Source organism: Felis catus (genome assembly GCF_018350175.1).
Source record: "Felis catus isolate Fca126 chromosome E2 unlocalized genomic scaffold, F.catus_Fca126_mat1.0 chrE2_random_Un_scaffold_55, whole genome shotgun sequence".
Taxonomy (NCBI): Eukaryota; Metazoa; Chordata; class Mammalia; order Carnivora; family Felidae; genus Felis; species Felis catus.
Genome location: NW_025408521.1, coordinates 101372 through 118717, shown reverse-complemented (window position 1 = coordinate 118717; position 17346 = coordinate 101372).

Sequence of the window (17346 nt, the reverse complement as noted above, 5' to 3'; positions counted from 1 at the left end):
GAGGCCCGGGGCGAGCAGCCCCGGGCCTGGAGGCCCGGGGCGAGCAGCCCCGGGCCTGGAGGCCCGGGGCGAGCAGCCCCGGGCCTGGAGGCCCGGGGCGAGCAGCCCCGGGCCTGGAGGCCCGGGGCGAGCAGCCCCGGGCCTGGAGGCCCGGGGCGAGCAGCCCCGGGCCTGGAGGCCCGGGGCGAGCAGCCCCGGGCCTGGAGGCCCGGGGCGAGCAGCCCCGGGCCTGGAGGCCCGGGGCGAGCAGCCCCGGGCCTGGAGGCCCGGGGCGAGCAGCCCCGGGCCTGGAGGCCCGGGGCGAGCAGCCCCGGGCCTGGAGGCCCGGGGCGAGCAGCCCCGGGCCTGGAGGCCCGGGGCGAGCAGCCCCGGGCCTGGAGGCCCGGGGCGAGCAGCCCCGGGCCTGGAGGCCCGGGGCGAGCAGCCCCGGGCCTGGAGGCCCGGGGCGAGCAGCCCCGGGCCTGGAGGCCCGGGGCGAGCAGCCCCGGGCCTGGAGGCCCGGGGCGAGCAGCCCCGGGCCTGGAGGCCCGGGGCGAGCAGCCCCGGGCCTGGAGGCCCGGGGCGAGCAGCCCCGGGCCTGGAGGCCCGGGGCGAGCAGCCCCGGGCCTGGAGGCCCGGGGCGAGCAGCCCCGGGCCTGGAGGCCCGGGGCGAGCAGCCCCGGGCCTGGAGGCCCGGGGCGAGCAGCCCCGGGCCTGGAGGCCCGGGGCGAGCAGCCCCGGGCCTGGAGGCCCGGGGCGAGCAGCCCCGGGCCTGGAGGCCCGGGGCGAGCAGCCCCGGGCCTGGAGGCCCGGGGCGAGCAGCCCCGGGCCTGGAGGCCCGGGGCGAGCAGCCCCGGGCCTGGAGGCCCGGGGCGAGCAGCCCCGGGCCTGGAGGCCCGGGGCGAGCAGCCCCGGGCCTGGAGGCCCGGGGCGAGCAGCCCCGGGCCTGGAGGCCCGGGGCGAGCAGCCCCGGGCCTGGAGGCCCGGGGCGAGCGGGGCACTTCCTATTTTGTGTCCCCAAACCCTCGGACCTTTCTGGGGAGTTTCTGAGCTGAGACCCCTGTGTCTGGAGCCTGTTTCTGGTTCTGTGACCCCTTTATCTCAGGTACAGGGAAAGGCTCCAGCCATGGTGAGCCATGGTAACGACTCAGGGCCTGGAGGCCGGGGCTCGTAGCAGGTGTTTGGGATTCTGGGTCTCGCATCTCTCGGTCCTAACCCGGGAGTTTCGGAGCTGAGAGGAAGGGTTTGTTGGCTTTTCAGGATTCAGGCATATGCCTCCTTGGGTTTTTGGGCTTGTTGCATAGCCCCCGGAGGGGCTGCATTGGATTCTGGGTCTCCCACTTCTCCATCCTTCCCCGTGAGTTTCTTAGTTGAGACCCCCTGGTCTGGAGGCTGTGTGGGAAACACTGACCCGTTTCTGTCGGGTACTGGGAGAGGCTTCAGCCCTGATGAGCCATGGTAAGATACAGCCCCGGGCGTGGAGGCCTGGGGCGAGTGGAGCACTATCCATTTTGTGCATCCTATCCCTCCGAACTTCCCCGGGAGATTCTGAGCAAGGAACCCAGAGCCTGGCGGGTGTTTGTGTTTGTGTGAGCCCATCTTTCAGGTACAGGAACGGCTTCAGGCACAGTGAGCCATAGCGAGCAGCCCCGGGCGTGGAGGCCCGGGGCGAGCAGCCCCGGGCGTGGAGGCCCGGGGCGAGCAGCCCCGGGCCTGGAGGCCCGGGGCGAGCAGCCCCGGGCCTGGAGGCCCGGGGCGAGCAGCCCCGGGCCTGGAGGCCCGGGGCGAGCAGCCCCGGGCCTGGAGGCCCGGGGCGAGCAGCCCCGGGCCTGGAGGCCCGGGGCGAGCAGCCCCGGGCCTGGAGGCCCGGGGCGAGCAGCCCCGGGCCTGGAGGCCCGGGGCGAGCAGCCCCGGGCCTGGAGGCCCGGGGCGAGCAGCCCCGGGCCTGGAGGCCCGGGGCGAGCAGCCCCGGGCCTGGAGGCCCGGGGCGAGCGGGGCACTTCCTATTTTGTGTCCCCAAACCCTCGGACCTTTCTGGGGAGTTTCTGAGCTGAGACCCCTGTGTCTGGAGCCTGTTTCTGGTTCTGTGACCCCTTTATCTCAGGTACAGGGAAAGGCTCCAGCCATGGTGAGCCATGGTAACGACTCAGGGCCTGGAGGCCGGGGCTCGTAGCAGGTGTTTGGGATTCTGGGTCTCGCATCTCTCGGTCCTAACCCGGGAGTTTCGGAGCTGAGAGGAAGGGTTTGTTGGCTTTTCAGGATTCAGGCATATGCCTCCTTGGGTTTTTGGGCTTGTTGCATAGCCCCCGGAGGGGCTGCATTGGATTCTGGGTCTCCCACTTCTCCATCCTTCCCCGTGAGTTTCTTAGTTGAGACCCCCTGGTCTGGAGGCTGTGTGGGAAACACTGACCCGTTTCTGTCGGGTACTGGGAGAGGCTTCAGCCCTGATGAGCCATGGTAAGATACAGCCCCGGGCGTGGAGGCCTGGGGCGAGTGGAGCACTATCCATTTTGTGCATCCTATCCCTCCGAACTTCCCCGGGAGATTCTGAGCAAGGAACCCAGAGCCTGGCGGGTGTTTGTGTTTGTGTGAGCCCATCTTTCAGGTACAGGAACGGCTTCAGGCACAGTGAGCCATAGCGAGCAGCCCCGGGCGTGGAGGCCCGGGGCGAGCAGCCCCGGGCGTGGAGGCCCGGGGCGAGCAGCCCCGGGCCTGGAGGCCCGGGGCGAGCAGCCCCGGGCCTGGAGGCCCGGGGCGAGCAGCCCCGGGCCTGGAGGCCCGGGGCGAGCAGCCCCGGGCCTGGAGGCCCGGGGCGAGCAGCCCCGGGCCTGGAGGCCCGGGGCGAGCAGCCCCGGGCCTGGAGGCCCGGGGCGAGCAGCCCCGGGCCTGGAGGCCCGGGGCGAGCAGCCCCGGGCCTGGAGGCCCGGGGCGAGCAGCCCCGGGCCTGGAGGCCCGGGGCGAGCAGCCCCGGGCCTGGAGGCCCGGGGCGAGCAGCCCCGGGCCTGGAGGCCCGGGGCGAGCAGCCCCGGGCCTGGAGGCCCGGGGCGAGCAGCCCCGGGCCTGGAGGCCCGGGGCGAGCAGCCCCGGGCCTGGAGGCCCGGGGCGAGCAGCCCCGGGCCTGGAGGCCCGGGGCGAGCAGCCCCGGGCCTGGAGGCCCGGGGCGAGCAGCCCCGGGCCTGGAGGCCCGGGGCGAGCAGCCCCGGGCCTGGAGGCCCGGGGCGAGCAGCCCCGGGCCTGGAGGCCCGGGGCGAGCAGCCCCGGGCCTGGAGGCCCGGGGCGAGCAGCCCCGGGCCTGGAGGCCCGGGGCGAGCAGCCCCGGGCCTGGAGGCCCGGGGCGAGCAGCCCCGGGCCTGGAGGCCCGGGGCGAGCAGCCCCGGGCCTGGAGGCCCGGGGCGAGCAGCCCCGGGCCTGGAGGCCCGGGGCGAGCAGCCCCGGGCCTGGAGGCCCGGGGCGAGCAGCCCCGGGCCTGGAGGCCCGGGGCGAGCGGGGCACTTCCTATTTTGTGTCCCCAAACCCTCGGACCTTTCTGGGGAGTTTCTGAGCTGAGACCCCTGTGTCTGGAGCCTGTTTCTGGTTCTGTGACCCCTTTATCTCAGGTACAGGGAAAGGCTCCAGCCATGGTGAGCCATGGTAACGACTCAGGGCCTGGAGGCCGGGGCTCGTAGCAGGTGTTTGGGATTCTGGGTCTCGCATCTCTCGGTCCTAACCCGGGAGTTTCGGAGCTGAGAGGAAGGGTTTGTTGGCTTTTCAGGATTCAGGCATATGCCTCCTTGGGTTTTTGGGCTTGTTGCATAGCCCCCGGAGGGGCTGCATTGGATTCTGGGTCTCCCACTTCTCCATCCTTCCCCGTAAGTTTCTTAGTTGAGACCCCCTGGTCTGGAGGCTGTGTGGGAAACACTGACCCGTTTCTGTCGGGTACTGGGAGAGGCTTCAGCCCTGATGAGCCATGGTAAGATACAGCCCCGGGCGTGGAGGCCCGGGGCGAGTGGAGCACTATCCATTTTGTGCATCCTATCCCTCCGAACTTCCCCGGGAGATTCTGAGCAAGGAACCCAGAGCCTGGCGGGTGTTTGTGTTTGTGTGAGCCCATCTTTCAGGTACAGGAACGGCTTCAGGCACAGTGAGCCATAGCGAGCAGCCCCGGGCGTGGAGGCCCGGGGCGAGCAGCCCCGGGCGTGGAGGCCCGGGGCGAGCAGCCCCGGGCGTGGAGGCCCGGGGCGAGCAGCCCCGGGCGTGGAGGCCCGGGGCGAGCAGCCCCGGGCCTGGAGGCCCGGGGCGAGCAGCCCCGGGCCTGGAGGCCCGGGGCGAGCAGCCCCGGGCCTGGAGGCCCGGGGCGAGCAGCCCCGGGCCTGGAGGCCCGGGGCGAGCAGCCCCGGGCCTGGAGGCCCGGGGCGAGCAGCCCCGGGCCTGGAGGCCCGGGGCGAGCAGCCCCGGGCCTGGAGGCCCGGGGCGAGCAGCCCCGGGCCTGGAGGCCCGGGGCGAGCAGCCCCGGGCCTGGAGGCCCGGGGCGAGCGGGGCACTTCCTATTTTGTGTCCCCAAACCCTCGGACCTTTCTGGGGAGTTTCTGAGCTGAGACCCCTGTGTCTGGAGCCTGTTTCTGGTTCTGTGACCCCTTTATCTCAGGTACAGGGAAAGGCTCCAGCCATGGTGAGCCATGGTAACGACTCAGGGCCTGGAGGCCGGGGCTCGTAGCAGGTGTTTGGGATTCTGGGTCTCGCATCTCTCGGTCCTAACCCGGGAGTTTCGGAGCTGAGAGGAAGGGTTTGTTGGCTTTTCAGGATTCAGGCATATGCCTCCTTGGGTTTTTGGGCTTGTTGCATAGCCCCCGGAGGGGCTGCATTGGATTCTGGGTCTCCCACTTCTCCATCCTTCCCCGTAAGTTTCTTAGTTGAGACCCCCTGGTCTGGAGGCTGTGTGGGAAACACTGACCCGTTTCTGTCGAGGCCCGGGGAGAGGCTTCAGCCCTGATGAGCCATGGTAAGATACAGCCCCGGGCGTGGAGGCCCGGGGCGAGTGGAGCACTATCCATTTTGTGCATCCTATCCCTCCGAACTTCCCCGGGAGATTCTGAGCAAGGAACCCAGAGCCTGGCGGGTGTTTGTGTTTGTGTGAGCCCATCTTTCAGGTACAGGAACGGCTTCAGGCACAGTGAGCCATAGCGAGCAGCCCCGGGCCTGGAGGCCCGGGGCGAGCAGCCCCGGGCCTGGAGGCCCGGGGCGAGCAGCCCCGGGCCTGGAGGCCCGGGGCGAGCAGCCCCGGGCCTGGAGGCCCGGGGCGAGCAGCCCCGGGCCTGGAGGCCCGGGGCGAGCAGCCCCGGGCCTGGAGGCCCGGGGCGAGCAGCCCCGGGCCTGGAGGCCCGGGGCGAGCAGCCCCGGGCCTGGAGGCCCGGGGCGAGCGGGGCACTTCCTATTTTGTGTCCCCAAACCCTCGGACCTTTCTGGGGAGTTTCTGAGCTGAGACCCCTGTGTCTGGAGCCTGTTTCTGGTTCTGTGACCCCTTTATCTCAGGTACAGGGAAAGGCTCCAGCCATGGTGAGCCATGGTAACGACTCAGGGCCTGGAGGCCGGGGCTCGTAGCAGGTGTTTGGGATTCTGGGTCTCGCATCTCTCGGTCCTAACCCGGGAGTTTCGGAGCTGAGAGGAAGGGTTTGTTGGCTTTTCAGGATTCAGGCATATGCCTCCTTGGGTTTTTGGGCTTGTTGCATAGCCCCCGGAGGGGCTGCATTGGATTCTGGGTCTCCCACTTCTCCATCCTTCCCCGTAAGTTTCTTAGTTGAGACCCCCTGGTCTGGAGGCTGTGTGGGAAACACTGACCCGTTTCTGGAGGCCCGGGGAGAGGCTTCAGCCCTGATGAGCCATGGTAAGATACAGCCCCGGGCGTGGAGGCCCGGGGCGAGTGGAGCCCCATTTTGTGCATCCTATCCCTCCGAACTTCCCCGGGAGATTCTGAGCAAGGAACCCAGAGCCTGGCGGGTGTTTGTTTGTGTGAGCCCATCTTTCAGGTACAGGAACGGCTTCAGGCACAGTGAGCCATAGCGAGCAGCCCCGGGCCTGGAGGCCCGGGGCGAGCAGCCCCGGGCCTGGAGGCCCGGGGCGAGCAGCCCCGGGCCTGGAGGCCCGGGGCGAGCAGCCCCGGGCCTGGAGGCCCGGGGCGAGCAGCCCCGGGCCTGGAGGCCCGGGGCGAGCAGCCCCGGGCCTGGAGGCCCGGGGCGAGCAGCCCCGGGCCTGGAGGCCCGGGGCGAGCAGCCCCGGGCCTGGAGGCCCGGGGCGAGCAGCCCCGGGCCTGGAGGCCCGGGGCGAGCAGCCCCGGGCCTGGAGGCCCGGGGCGAGCAGCCCCGGGCCTGGAGGCCCGGGGCGAGCAGCCCCGGGCCTGGAGGCCCGGGGCGAGCAGCCCCGGGCCTGGAGGCCCGGGGCGAGCAGCCCCGGGCCTGGAGGCCCGGGGCGAGCAGCCCCGGGCCTGGAGGCCCGGGGCGAGCAGCCCCGGGCCTGGAGGCCCGGGGCGAGCAGCCCCGGGCCTGGAGGCCCGGGGCGAGCAGCCCCGGGCCTGGAGGCCCGGGGCGAGCAGCCCCGGGCCTGGAGGCCCGGGGCGAGCAGCCCCGGGCCTGGAGGCCCGGGGCGAGCAGCCCCGGGCCTGGAGGCCCGGGGCGAGCAGCCCCGGGCCTGGAGGCCCGGGGCGAGCAGCCCCGGGCCTGGAGGCCCGGGGCGAGCAGCCCCGGGCCTGGAGGCCCGGGGCGAGCAGCCCCGGGCCTGGAGGCCCGGGGCGAGCAGCCCCGGGCCTGGAGGCCCGGGGCGAGCAGCCCCGGGCCTGGAGGCCCGGGGCGAGCAGCCCCGGGCCTGGAGGCCCGGGGCGAGCAGCCCCGGGCCTGGAGGCCCGGGGCGAGCAGCCCCGGGCCTGGAGGCCCGGGGCGAGCAGCCCCGGGCCTGGAGGCCCGGGGCGAGCAGCCCCGGGCCTGGAGGCCCGGGGCGAGCAGCCCCGGGCCTGGAGGCCCGGGGCGAGCAGCCCCGGGCCTGGAGGCCCGGGGCGAGCAGCCCCGGGCCTGGAGGCCCGGGGCGAGCAGCCCCGGGCCTGGAGGCCCGGGGCGAGCAGCCCCGGGCCTGGAGGCCCGGGGCGAGCAGCCCCGGGCCTGGAGGCCCGGGGCGAGCAGCCCCGGGCCTGGAGGCCCGGGGCGAGCAGCCCCGGGCCTGGAGGCCCGGGGCGAGCAGCCCCGGGCCTGGAGGCCCGGGGCGAGCAGCCCCGGGCCTGGAGGCCCGGGGCGAGCAGCCCCGGGCCTGGAGGCCCGGGGCGAGCAGCCCCGGGCCTGGAGGCCCGGGGCGAGCAGCCCCGGGCCTGGAGGCCCGGGGCGAGCAGCCCCGGGCCTGGAGGCCCGGGGCGAGCAGCCCCGGGCCTGGAGGCCCGGGGCGAGCAGCCCCGGGCCTGGAGGCCCGGGGCGAGCAGCCCCGGGCCTGGAGGCCCGGGGCGAGCAGCCCCGGGCCTGGAGGCCCGGGGCGAGCAGCCCCGGGCCTGGAGGCCCGGGGCGAGCAGCCCCGGGCCTGGAGGCCCGGGGCGAGCAGCCCCGGGCCTGGAGGCCCGGGGCGAGCAGCCCCGGGCCTGGAGGCCCGGGGCGAGCAGCCCCGGGCCTGGAGGCCCGGGGCGAGCAGCCCCGGGCCTGGAGGCCCGGGGCGAGCAGCCCCGGGCCTGGAGGCCCGGGGCGAGCAGCCCCGGGCCTGGAGGCCCGGGGCGAGCAGCCCCGGGCCTGGAGGCCCGGGGCGAGCAGCCCCGGGCCTGGAGGCCCGGGGCGAGCAGCCCCGGGCCTGGAGGCCCGGGGCGAGCAGCCCCGGGCCTGGAGGCCCGGGGCGAGCAGCCCCGGGCCTGGAGGCCCGGGGCGAGCAGCCCCGGGCCTGGAGGCCCGGGGCGAGCAGCCCCGGGCCTGGAGGCCCGGGGCGAGCAGCCCCGGGCCTGGAGGCCCGGGGCGAGCAGCCCCGGGCCTGGAGGCCCGGGGCGAGCAGCCCCGGGCCTGGAGGCCCGGGGCGAGCAGCCCCGGGCCTGGAGGCCCGGGGCGAGCAGCCCCGGGCCTGGAGGCCCGGGGCGAGCAGCCCCGGGCCTGGAGGCCCGGGGCGAGCAGCCCCGGGCCTGGAGGCCCGGGGCGAGCAGCCCCGGGCCTGGAGGCCCGGGGCGAGCAGCCCCGGGCCTGGAGGCCCGGGGCGAGCAGCCCCGGGCCTGGAGGCCCGGGGCGAGCAGCCCCGGGCCTGGAGGCCCGGGGCGAGCAGCCCCGGGCCTGGAGGCCCGGGGCGAGCAGCCCCGGGCCTGGAGGCCCGGGGCGAGCAGCCCCGGGCCTGGAGGCCCGGGGCGAGCAGCCCCGGGCCTGGAGGCCCGGGGCGAGCAGCCCCGGGCCTGGAGGCCCGGGGCGAGCAGCCCCGGGCCTGGAGGCCCGGGGCGAGCAGCCCCGGGCCTGGAGGCCCGGGGCGAGCAGCCCCGGGCCTGGAGGCCCGGGGCGAGCAGCCCCGGGCCTGGAGGCCCGGGGCGAGCAGCCCCGGGCCTGGAGGCCCGGGGCGAGCAGCCCCGGGCCTGGAGGCCCGGGGCGAGCAGCCCCGGGCCTGGAGGCCCGGGGCGAGCAGCCCCGGGCCTGGAGGCCCGGGGCGAGCAGCCCCGGGCCTGGAGGCCCGGGGCGAGCAGCCCCGGGCCTGGAGGCCCGGGGCGAGCAGCCCCGGGCCTGGAGGCCCGGGGCGAGCAGCCCCGGGCCTGGAGGCCCGGGGCGAGCAGCCCCGGGCCTGGAGGCCCGGGGCGAGCAGCCCCGGGCCTGGAGGCCCGGGGCGAGCAGCCCCGGGCCTGGAGGCCCGGGGCGAGCAGCCCCGGGCCTGGAGGCCCGGGGCGAGCAGCCCCGGGCCTGGAGGCCCGGGGCGAGCAGCCCCGGGCCTGGAGGCCCGGGGCGAGCAGCCCCGGGCCTGGAGGCCCGGGGCGAGCAGCCCCGGGCCTGGAGGCCCGGGGCGAGCAGCCCCGGGCCTGGAGGCCCGGGGCGAGCAGCCCCGGGCCTGGAGGCCCGGGGCGAGCAGCCCCGGGCCTGGAGGCCCGGGGCGAGCAGCCCCGGGCCTGGAGGCCCGGGGCGAGCAGCCCCGGGCCTGGAGGCCCGGGGCGAGCAGCCCCGGGCCTGGAGGCCCGGGGCGAGCAGCCCCGGGCCTGGAGGCCCGGGGCGAGCAGCCCCGGGCCTGGAGGCCCGGGGCGAGCAGCCCCGGGCCTGGAGGCCCGGGGCGAGCAGCCCCGGGCCTGGAGGCCCGGGGCGAGCAGCCCCGGGCCTGGAGGCCCGGGGCGAGCAGCCCCGGGCCTGGAGGCCCGGGGCGAGCAGCCCCGGGCCTGGAGGCCCGGGGCGAGCAGCCCCGGGCCTGGAGGCCCGGGGCGAGCAGCCCCGGGCCTGGAGGCCCGGGGCGAGCAGCCCCGGGCCTGGAGGCCCGGGGCGAGCAGCCCCGGGCCTGGAGGCCCGGGGCGAGCAGCCCCGGGCCTGGAGGCCCGGGGCGAGCAGCCCCGGGCCTGGAGGCCCGGGGCGAGCAGCCCCGGGCCTGGAGGCCCGGGGCGAGCAGCCCCGGGCCTGGAGGCCCGGGGCGAGCAGCCCCGGGCCTGGAGGCCCGGGGCGAGCAGCCCCGGGCCTGGAGGCCCGGGGCGAGCAGCCCCGGGCCTGGAGGCCCGGGGCGAGCAGCCCCGGGCCTGGAGGCCCGGGGCGAGCAGCCCCGGGCCTGGAGGCCCGGGGCGAGCGGGGCACTTCCTATTTTGTGTCCCCAAACCCTCGGACCTTTCTGGGGAGTTTCTGAGCTGAGACCCCTGTGTCTGGAGCCTGTTTCTGGTTCTGTGACCCCTTTATCTCAGGTACAGGGAAAGGCTCCAGCCATGGTGAGCCATGGTAACGACTCAGGGCCTGGAGGCCGGGGCTCGTAGCAGGTGTTTGGGATTCTGGGTCTCGCATCTCTCGGTCCTAACCCGGGAGTTTCGGAGCTGAGAGGAAGGGTTTGTTGGCTTTTCAGGATTCAGGCATATGCCTCCTTGGGTTTTTGGGCTTGTTGCATAGCCCCCGGAGGGGCTGCATTGGATTCTGGGTCTCCCACTTCTCCATCCTTCCCCGTAAGTTTCTTAGTTGAGACCCCCTGGTCTGGAGGCTGTGTGGGAAACACTGACCCGTTTCTGTCGGGTACTGGGAGAGGCTTCAGCCCTGATGAGCCATGGTAAGATACAGCCCCGGGCGTGGAGGCCTGGGGCGAGTGGAGCACTATCCATTTTGTGCATCCTATCCCTCCGAACTTCCCCGGGAGATTCTGAGCAAGGAACCCAGAGCCTGGCGGGTGTTTGTGTTTGTGTGAGCCCATCTTTCAGGTACAGGAACGGCTTCAGGCACAGTGAGCCATAGCGAGCAGCCCCGGGCGTGGAGGCCCGGGGCGAGCAGCCCCGGGCGTGGAGGCCCGGGGCGAGCAGCCCCGGGCCTGGAGGCCCGGGGCGAGCAGCCCCGGGCCTGGAGGCCCGGGGCGAGCAGCCCCGGGCCTGGAGGCCCGGGGCGAGCAGCCCCGGGCCTGGAGGCCCGGGGCGAGCAGCCCCGGGCCTGGAGGCCCGGGGCGAGCAGCCCCGGGCCTGGAGGCCCGGGGCGAGCAGCCCCGGGCCTGGAGGCCCGGGGCGAGCAGCCCCGGGCCTGGAGGCCCGGGGCGAGCAGCCCCGGGCCTGGAGGCCCGGGGCGAGCAGCCCCGGGCCTGGAGGCCCGGGGCGAGCAGCCCCGGGCCTGGAGGCCCGGGGCGAGCAGCCCCGGGCCTGGAGGCCCGGGGCGAGCAGCCCCGGGCCTGGAGGCCCGGGGCGAGCAGCCCCGGGCCTGGAGGCCCGGGGCGAGCAGCCCCGGGCCTGGAGGCCCGGGGCGAGCAGCCCCGGGCCTGGAGGCCCGGGGCGAGCAGCCCCGGGCCTGGAGGCCCGGGGCGAGCAGCCCCGGGCCTGGAGGCCCGGGGCGAGCAGCCCCGGGCCTGGAGGCCCGGGGCGAGCAGCCCCGGGCCTGGAGGCCCGGGGCGAGCAGCCCCGGGCCTGGAGGCCCGGGGCGAGCAGCCCCGGGCCTGGAGGCCCGGGGCGAGCAGCCCCGGGCCTGGAGGCCCGGGGCGAGCAGCCCCGGGCCTGGAGGCCCGGGGCGAGCAGCCCCGGGCCTGGAGGCCCGGGGCGAGCAGCCCCGGGCCTGGAGGCCCGGGGCGAGCAGCCCCGGGCCTGGAGGCCCGGGGCGAGCAGCCCCGGGCCTGGAGGCCCGGGGCGAGCAGCCCCGGGCCTGGAGGCCCGGGGCGAGCAGCCCCGGGCCTGGAGGCCCGGGGCGAGCAGCCCCGGGCCTGGAGGCCCGGGGCGAGCAGCCCCGGGCCTGGAGGCCCGGGGCGAGCAGCCCCGGGCCTGGAGGCCCGGGGCGAGCAGCCCCGGGCCTGGAGGCCCGGGGCGAGCAGCCCCGGGCCTGGAGGCCCGGGGCGAGCAGCCCCGGGCCTGGAGGCCCGGGGCGAGCAGCCCCGGGCCTGGAGGCCCGGGGCGAGCAGCCCCGGGCCTGGAGGCCCGGGGCGAGCAGCCCCGGGCCTGGAGGCCCGGGGCGAGCAGCCCCGGGCCTGGAGGCCCGGGGCGAGCAGCCCCGGGCCTGGAGGCCCGGGGCGAGCAGCCCCGGGCCTGGAGGCCCGGGGCGAGCAGCCCCGGGCCTGGAGGCCCGGGGCGAGCAGCCCCGGGCCTGGAGGCCCGGGGCGAGCAGCCCCGGGCCTGGAGGCCCGGGGCGAGCAGCCCCGGGCCTGGAGGCCCGGGGCGAGCAGCCCCGGGCCTGGAGGCCCGGGGCGAGCAGCCCCGGGCCTGGAGGCCCGGGGCGAGCAGCCCCGGGCCTGGAGGCCCGGGGCGAGCAGCCCCGGGCCTGGAGGCCCGGGGCGAGCAGCCCCGGGCCTGGAGGCCCGGGGCGAGCAGCCCCGGGCCTGGAGGCCCGGGGCGAGCAGCCCCGGGCCTGGAGGCCCGGGGCGAGCAGCCCCGGGCCTGGAGGCCCGGGGCGAGCAGCCCCGGGCCTGGAGGCCCGGGGCGAGCAGCCCCGGGCCTGGAGGCCCGGGGCGAGCAGCCCCGGGCCTGGAGGCCCGGGGCGAGCGGGGCACTTCCTATTTTGTGTCCCCAAACCCTCGGACCTTTCTGGGGAGTTTCTGAGCTGAGACCCCTGTGTCTGGAGCCTGTTTCTGGTTCTGTGACCCCTTTATCTCAGGTACAGGGAAAGGCTCCAGCCATGGTGAGCCATGGTAACGACTCAGGGCCTGGAGGCCGGGGCTCGTAGCAGGTGTTTGGGATTCTGGGTCTCGCATCTCTCGGTCCTAACCCGGGAGTTTCGGAGCTGAGAGGAAGGGTTTGTTGGCTTTTCAGGATTCAGGCATATGCCTCCTTGGGTTTTTGGGCTTGTTGCATAGCCCCCGGAGGGGCTGCATTGGATTCTGGGTCTCCCACTTCTCCATCCTTCCCCGTGAGTTTCTTAGTTGAGACCCCCTGGTCTGGAGGCTGTGTGGGAAACACTGACCCGTTTCTGTCGGGTACTGGGAGAGGCTTCAGCCCTGATGAGCCATGGTAAGATACAGCCCCGGGCGTGGAGGCCCGGGGCGAGTGGAGCACTATCCATTTTGTGCATCCTATCCCTCCGAACTTCCCCGGGAGATTCTGAGCAAGGAACCCAGAGCCTGGCGGGTGTTTGTGTTTGTGTGAGCCCATCTTTCAGGTACAGGAACGGCTTCAGGCACAGTGAGCCATAGCGAGCAGCCCCGGGCGTGGAGGCCCGGGGCGAGCAGCCCCGGGCGTGGAGGCCCGGGGCGAGCAGCCCCGGGCCTGGAGGCCCGGGGCGAGCAGCCCCGGGCCTGGAGGCCCGGGGCGAGCAGCCCCGGGCCTGGAGGCCCGGGGCGAGCAGCCCCGGGCCTGGAGGCCCGGGGCGAGCAGCCCCGGGCCTGGAGGCCCGGGGCGAGCAGCCCCGGGCCTGGAGGCCCGGGGCGAGCAGCCCCGGGCCTGGAGGCCCGGGGCGAGCAGCCCCGGGCCTGGAGGCCCGGGGCGAGCAGCCCCGGGCCTGGAGGCCCGGGGCGAGCAGCCCCGGGCCTGGAGGCCCGGGGCGAGCAGCCCCGGGCCTGGAGGCCCGGGGCGAGCAGCCCCGGGCCTGGAGGCCCGGGGCGAGCAGCCCCGGGCCTGGAGGCCCGGGGCGAGCAGCCCCGGGCCTGGAGGCCCGGGGCGAGCGGGGCACTTCCTATTTTGTGTCCCCAAACCCTCGGACCTTTCTGGGGAGTTTCTGAGCTGAGACCCCTGTGTCTGGAGCCTGTTTCTGGTTCTGTGACCCCTTTATCTCAGGTACAGGGAAAGGCTCCAGCCATGGTGAGCCATGGTAACGACTCAGGGCCTGGAGGCCGGGGCTCGTAGCAGGTGTTTGGGATTCTGGGTCTCGCATCTCTCGGTCCTAACCCGGGAGTTTCGGAGCTGAGAGGAAGGGTTTGTTGGCTTTTCAGGATTCAGGCATATGCCTCCTTGGGTTTTTGGGCTTGTTGCATAGCCCCCGGAGGGGCTGCATTGGATTCTGGGTCTCCCACTTCTCCATCCTTCCCCGTGAGTTTCTTAGTTGAGACCCCCTGGTCTGGAGGCTGTGTGGGAAACACTGACCCGTTTCTGTCGGGTACTGGGAGAGGCTTCAGCCCTGATGAGCCATGGTAAGATACAGCCCCGGGCGTGGAGGCCCGGGGCGAGCGGAGCACTACCCATTTTGTGCATCCTATCCCTCCGAACTTCCCCGGAGATTCTGAGCAGGGAACCCAGAGCCTGGCGGGTGTTTGTGTTTGTGTGAGCCCATCTTTCAGGTACAGGAACGGCTTCAGGCACAGTGAGCCATAGCGAGCAGCCCCGGGCGTGGAGGCCCGGGGCGAGCAGCCCCGGGCGTGGAGGCCCGGGGCGAGCAGCCCCGGGCGTGGAGGCCCGGGGCGAGCAGCCCCGGGCCTGGAGGCCCGGGGCGAGCAGCCCCGGGCCTGGAGGCCCGGGGCGAGCAGCCCCGGGCCTGGAGGCCCGGGGCGAGCAGCCCCGGGCCTGGAGGCCCGGGGCGAGCAGCCCCGGGCCTGGAGGCCCGGGGCGAGCAGCCCCGGGCCTGGAGGCCCGGGGCGAGCAGCCCCGGGCCTGGAGGCCCGGGGCGAGCAGCCCCGGGCCTGGAGGCCCGGGGCGAGCAGCCCCGGGCCTGGAGGCCCGGGGCGAGCAGCCCCGGGCCTGGAGGCCCGGGGCGAGCAGCCCCGGGCCTGGAGGCCCGGGGCGAGCAGCCCCGGGCCTGGAGGCCCGGGGCGAGCAGCCCCGGGCCTGGAGGCCCGGGGCGAGCAGCCCCGGGCCTGGAGGCCCGGGGCGAGCAGCCCCGGGCCTGGAGGCCCGGGGCGAGCAGCCCCGGGCCTGGAGGCCCGGGGCGAGCAGCCCCGGGCCTGGAGGCCCGGGGCGAGCGGGGCACTTCCTATTTTGTGTCCCCAAACCCTCGGACCTTTCTGGGGAGTTTCTGAGCTGAGACCCCTGTGTCTGGAGCCTGTTTCTGGTTCTGTGACCCCTTTATCTCAGGTACAGGGAAAGGCTCCAGCCATGGTGAGCCATGGTAACGACTCAGGGCCTGGAGGCCGGGGCTCGTAGCAGGTGTTTGGGATTCTGGGTCTCGCATCTCTCGGTCCTAACCCGGGAGTTTCGGAGCTGAGAGGAAGGGTTTGTTGGCTTTTCAGGATTCAGGCATATGCCTCCTTGGGTTTTTGGGCTTGTTGCATAGCCCCCGGAGGGGCTGCATTGGATTCTGGGTCTCCCACTTCTCCATCCTTCCCCGTAAGTTTCTTAGTTGAGACCCCCTGGTCTGGAGGCTGTGTGGGAAACACTGACCCGTTTCTGTCGGGTACAGGGAGAGGCTTCAGCCCTGATGAGCCATGGTAAGATACAGCCCCGGGCGTGGAGGCCCGGGGCGAGTGGAGCACTACCCATTTTGTGCATCCTATCCCTCCGAACTTCCCCGGAGATTCTGAGCAGGGAACCCAGAGCCTGGCGGGTGTTTGTGTTTGTGTGAGCCCATCTTTCAGGTACAGGAACGGCTTCAGGCACAGTGAGCCATAGCGAGCAGCCCCGGGCGTGGAGGCCCGGGGCGAGCAGCCCCGGGCGTGGAGGCCCGGGGCGAGCAGCCCCGGGCCTGGAGGCCCGGGGCGAGCAGCCCCGGGCCTGGAGGCCCGGGGCGAGCAGCCCCGGGCCTGGAGGCCCGGGGCGAGCAGCCCCGGGCCTGGAGGCCCGGGGCGAGCAGCCCCGGGCCTGGAGGCCCGGGGCGAGCGGGGCACTTCCTATTTTGTGTCCCCAAACCCTCGGACCTTTCTGGGGAGTTTCTGAGCTGAGACCCCTGTGTCTGGAGCCTGTTTCTGGTTCTGTGACCCCTTTATCTCAGGTACAGGGAAAGGCTCCAGCCATGGTGAGCCATGGTAACGACTCAGGGCCTGGAGGCCGGGGCTCGTAGCAGGTGTTTGGGATTCTGGGTCTCGCATCTCTCGGTCCTAACCCGGGAGTTTCGGAGCTGAGAGGAAGGGTTTGTTGGCTTTTCAGGATTCAGGCATATGCCTCCTTGGGTTTTTGGGCTTGTTGCATAGCCCCCGGAGGGGCTGCATGGGATTCTGGGTCTCCCACTTCTCCATCCTTCCCCGTAAGTTTCTTAGTTGAGACCCCCTGGTCTGGAGGCTGTGTGGGAAACACTGACCCGTTTCTGTCGGGTACGGGGAGAGGCTTCAGCCCTGATGAGCCATGGTAAGATACAGCCCCGGGCGTGGAGGCCCGGGGCGAGCGGAGCCCCATTTTGTGCATCCTATCCCTCCGAACTTCCCCGGAGATTCTGAGCAGGGAACCCAGAGCCTGGCGGGTGTTTGTTTGTGTGAGCCCATCTTTCAGGTACAGGAACGGCTTCAGGCACAGTGAGCCATAGCGAGCAGCCCCGGGCGTGGAGGCCCGGGGCGAGCAGCCCCGGGCCTGGAGGCCCGGGGCGAGCAGCCCCGGGCCTGGAGGCCCGGGGCGAGCAGCCCCGGGCCTGGAGGCCCGGGGCGAGCAGCCCCGGGCCTGGAGGCCCGGGGCGAGCAGCCCCGGGCCTGGAGGCCCGGGGCGAGCGGGGCACTTCCTATTTTGTGTCCCCAAACCCTCGGACCTTTCTGGGGAGTTTCTGAGCTGAGACCCCTGTGTCTGGAGCCTGTTTCTGGTTCTGTGACCCCTTTATCTCAGGTACAGGGAAAGGCTCCAGCCATGGTGAGCCATGGTAACGACTCAGGGCCTGGAGGCCGGGGCTCGTAGCAGGTGTTTGGGATTCTGGGTCTCGCATCTCTCGGTCCTAACCCGGGAGTTTCGGAGCTGAGAGGAAGGGTTTGTTGGCTTTTCAGGATTCAGGCATATGCCTCCTTGGGTTTTTGGGCTTGTTGCATAGCCCCGGAGGGGCTGCATTGGATTCTGGGTCTCCCACTTCTCCATCCTTCCCCGTAAGTTTCTTAGTTGAGACCCCCTGGTCTGGAGGCTGTGTGGGAAACACTGACCCGTTTCTGTCGGGTACAGGGAGAGGCTTCAGCCCTGATGAGCCATGGTAAGATACAGCCCCGGGCGTGGAGGCCCGGGGCGAGTGGAGCACTATCCATTTTGTGCATCCTATCCCTCCGAACTTCCCCGGGAGATTCTGAGCAAGGAACCCAGAGCCTGGCGGGTGTTTGTGTTTGTGTGAGCCCATCTTTCAGGTACAGGAACGGCTTCAGGCACAGTGAGCCATAGCGAGCAGCCCCGGGCGTGGAGGCCCGGGGCGAGCAGCCCCGGGCGTGGAGGCCCGGGGCGAGCAGCCCCGGGCGTGGAGGCCCGGGGCGAGCAGCCCCGGGCGTGGAGGCCCGGGGCGAGCAGCCCCGGGCCTGGAGGCCCGGGGCGAGCAGCCCCGGGCCTGGAGGCCCGGGGCGAGCAGCCCCGGGCCTGGAGGCCCGGGGCGAGCAGCCCCGGGCCTGGAGGCCCGGGGCGAGCAGCCCCGGGCCTGGAGGCCCGGGGCGAGCAGCCCCGGGCCTGGAGGCCCGGGGCGAGCAGCCCCGGGCCTGGAGGCCCGGGGCGAGCAGCCCCGGGCCTGGAGGCCCGGGGCGAGCAGCCCCGGGCCTGGAGGCCCGGGGCGAGCAGCCCCGGGCCTGGAGGCCCGGGGCGAGCAAACCCTCGGGCCTGGAGGCCCGGGGCGAGCAGCCCCGGGCCTGGACTCAGGCCCGGGGCGAGCAGCCCCAGCCATGGTGAGCCGGGGCGAGCAGCCCCGGGCCTGGAGGCCCGGGGCGAGCAGCCCCGGGCCTGGAGGCCCGGGGCGAGCAGCCCCGGGCCTGGAGGCCCGGGGCGAGCAGCCCCGGGCCTGGAGGCCCGGGGCGAGC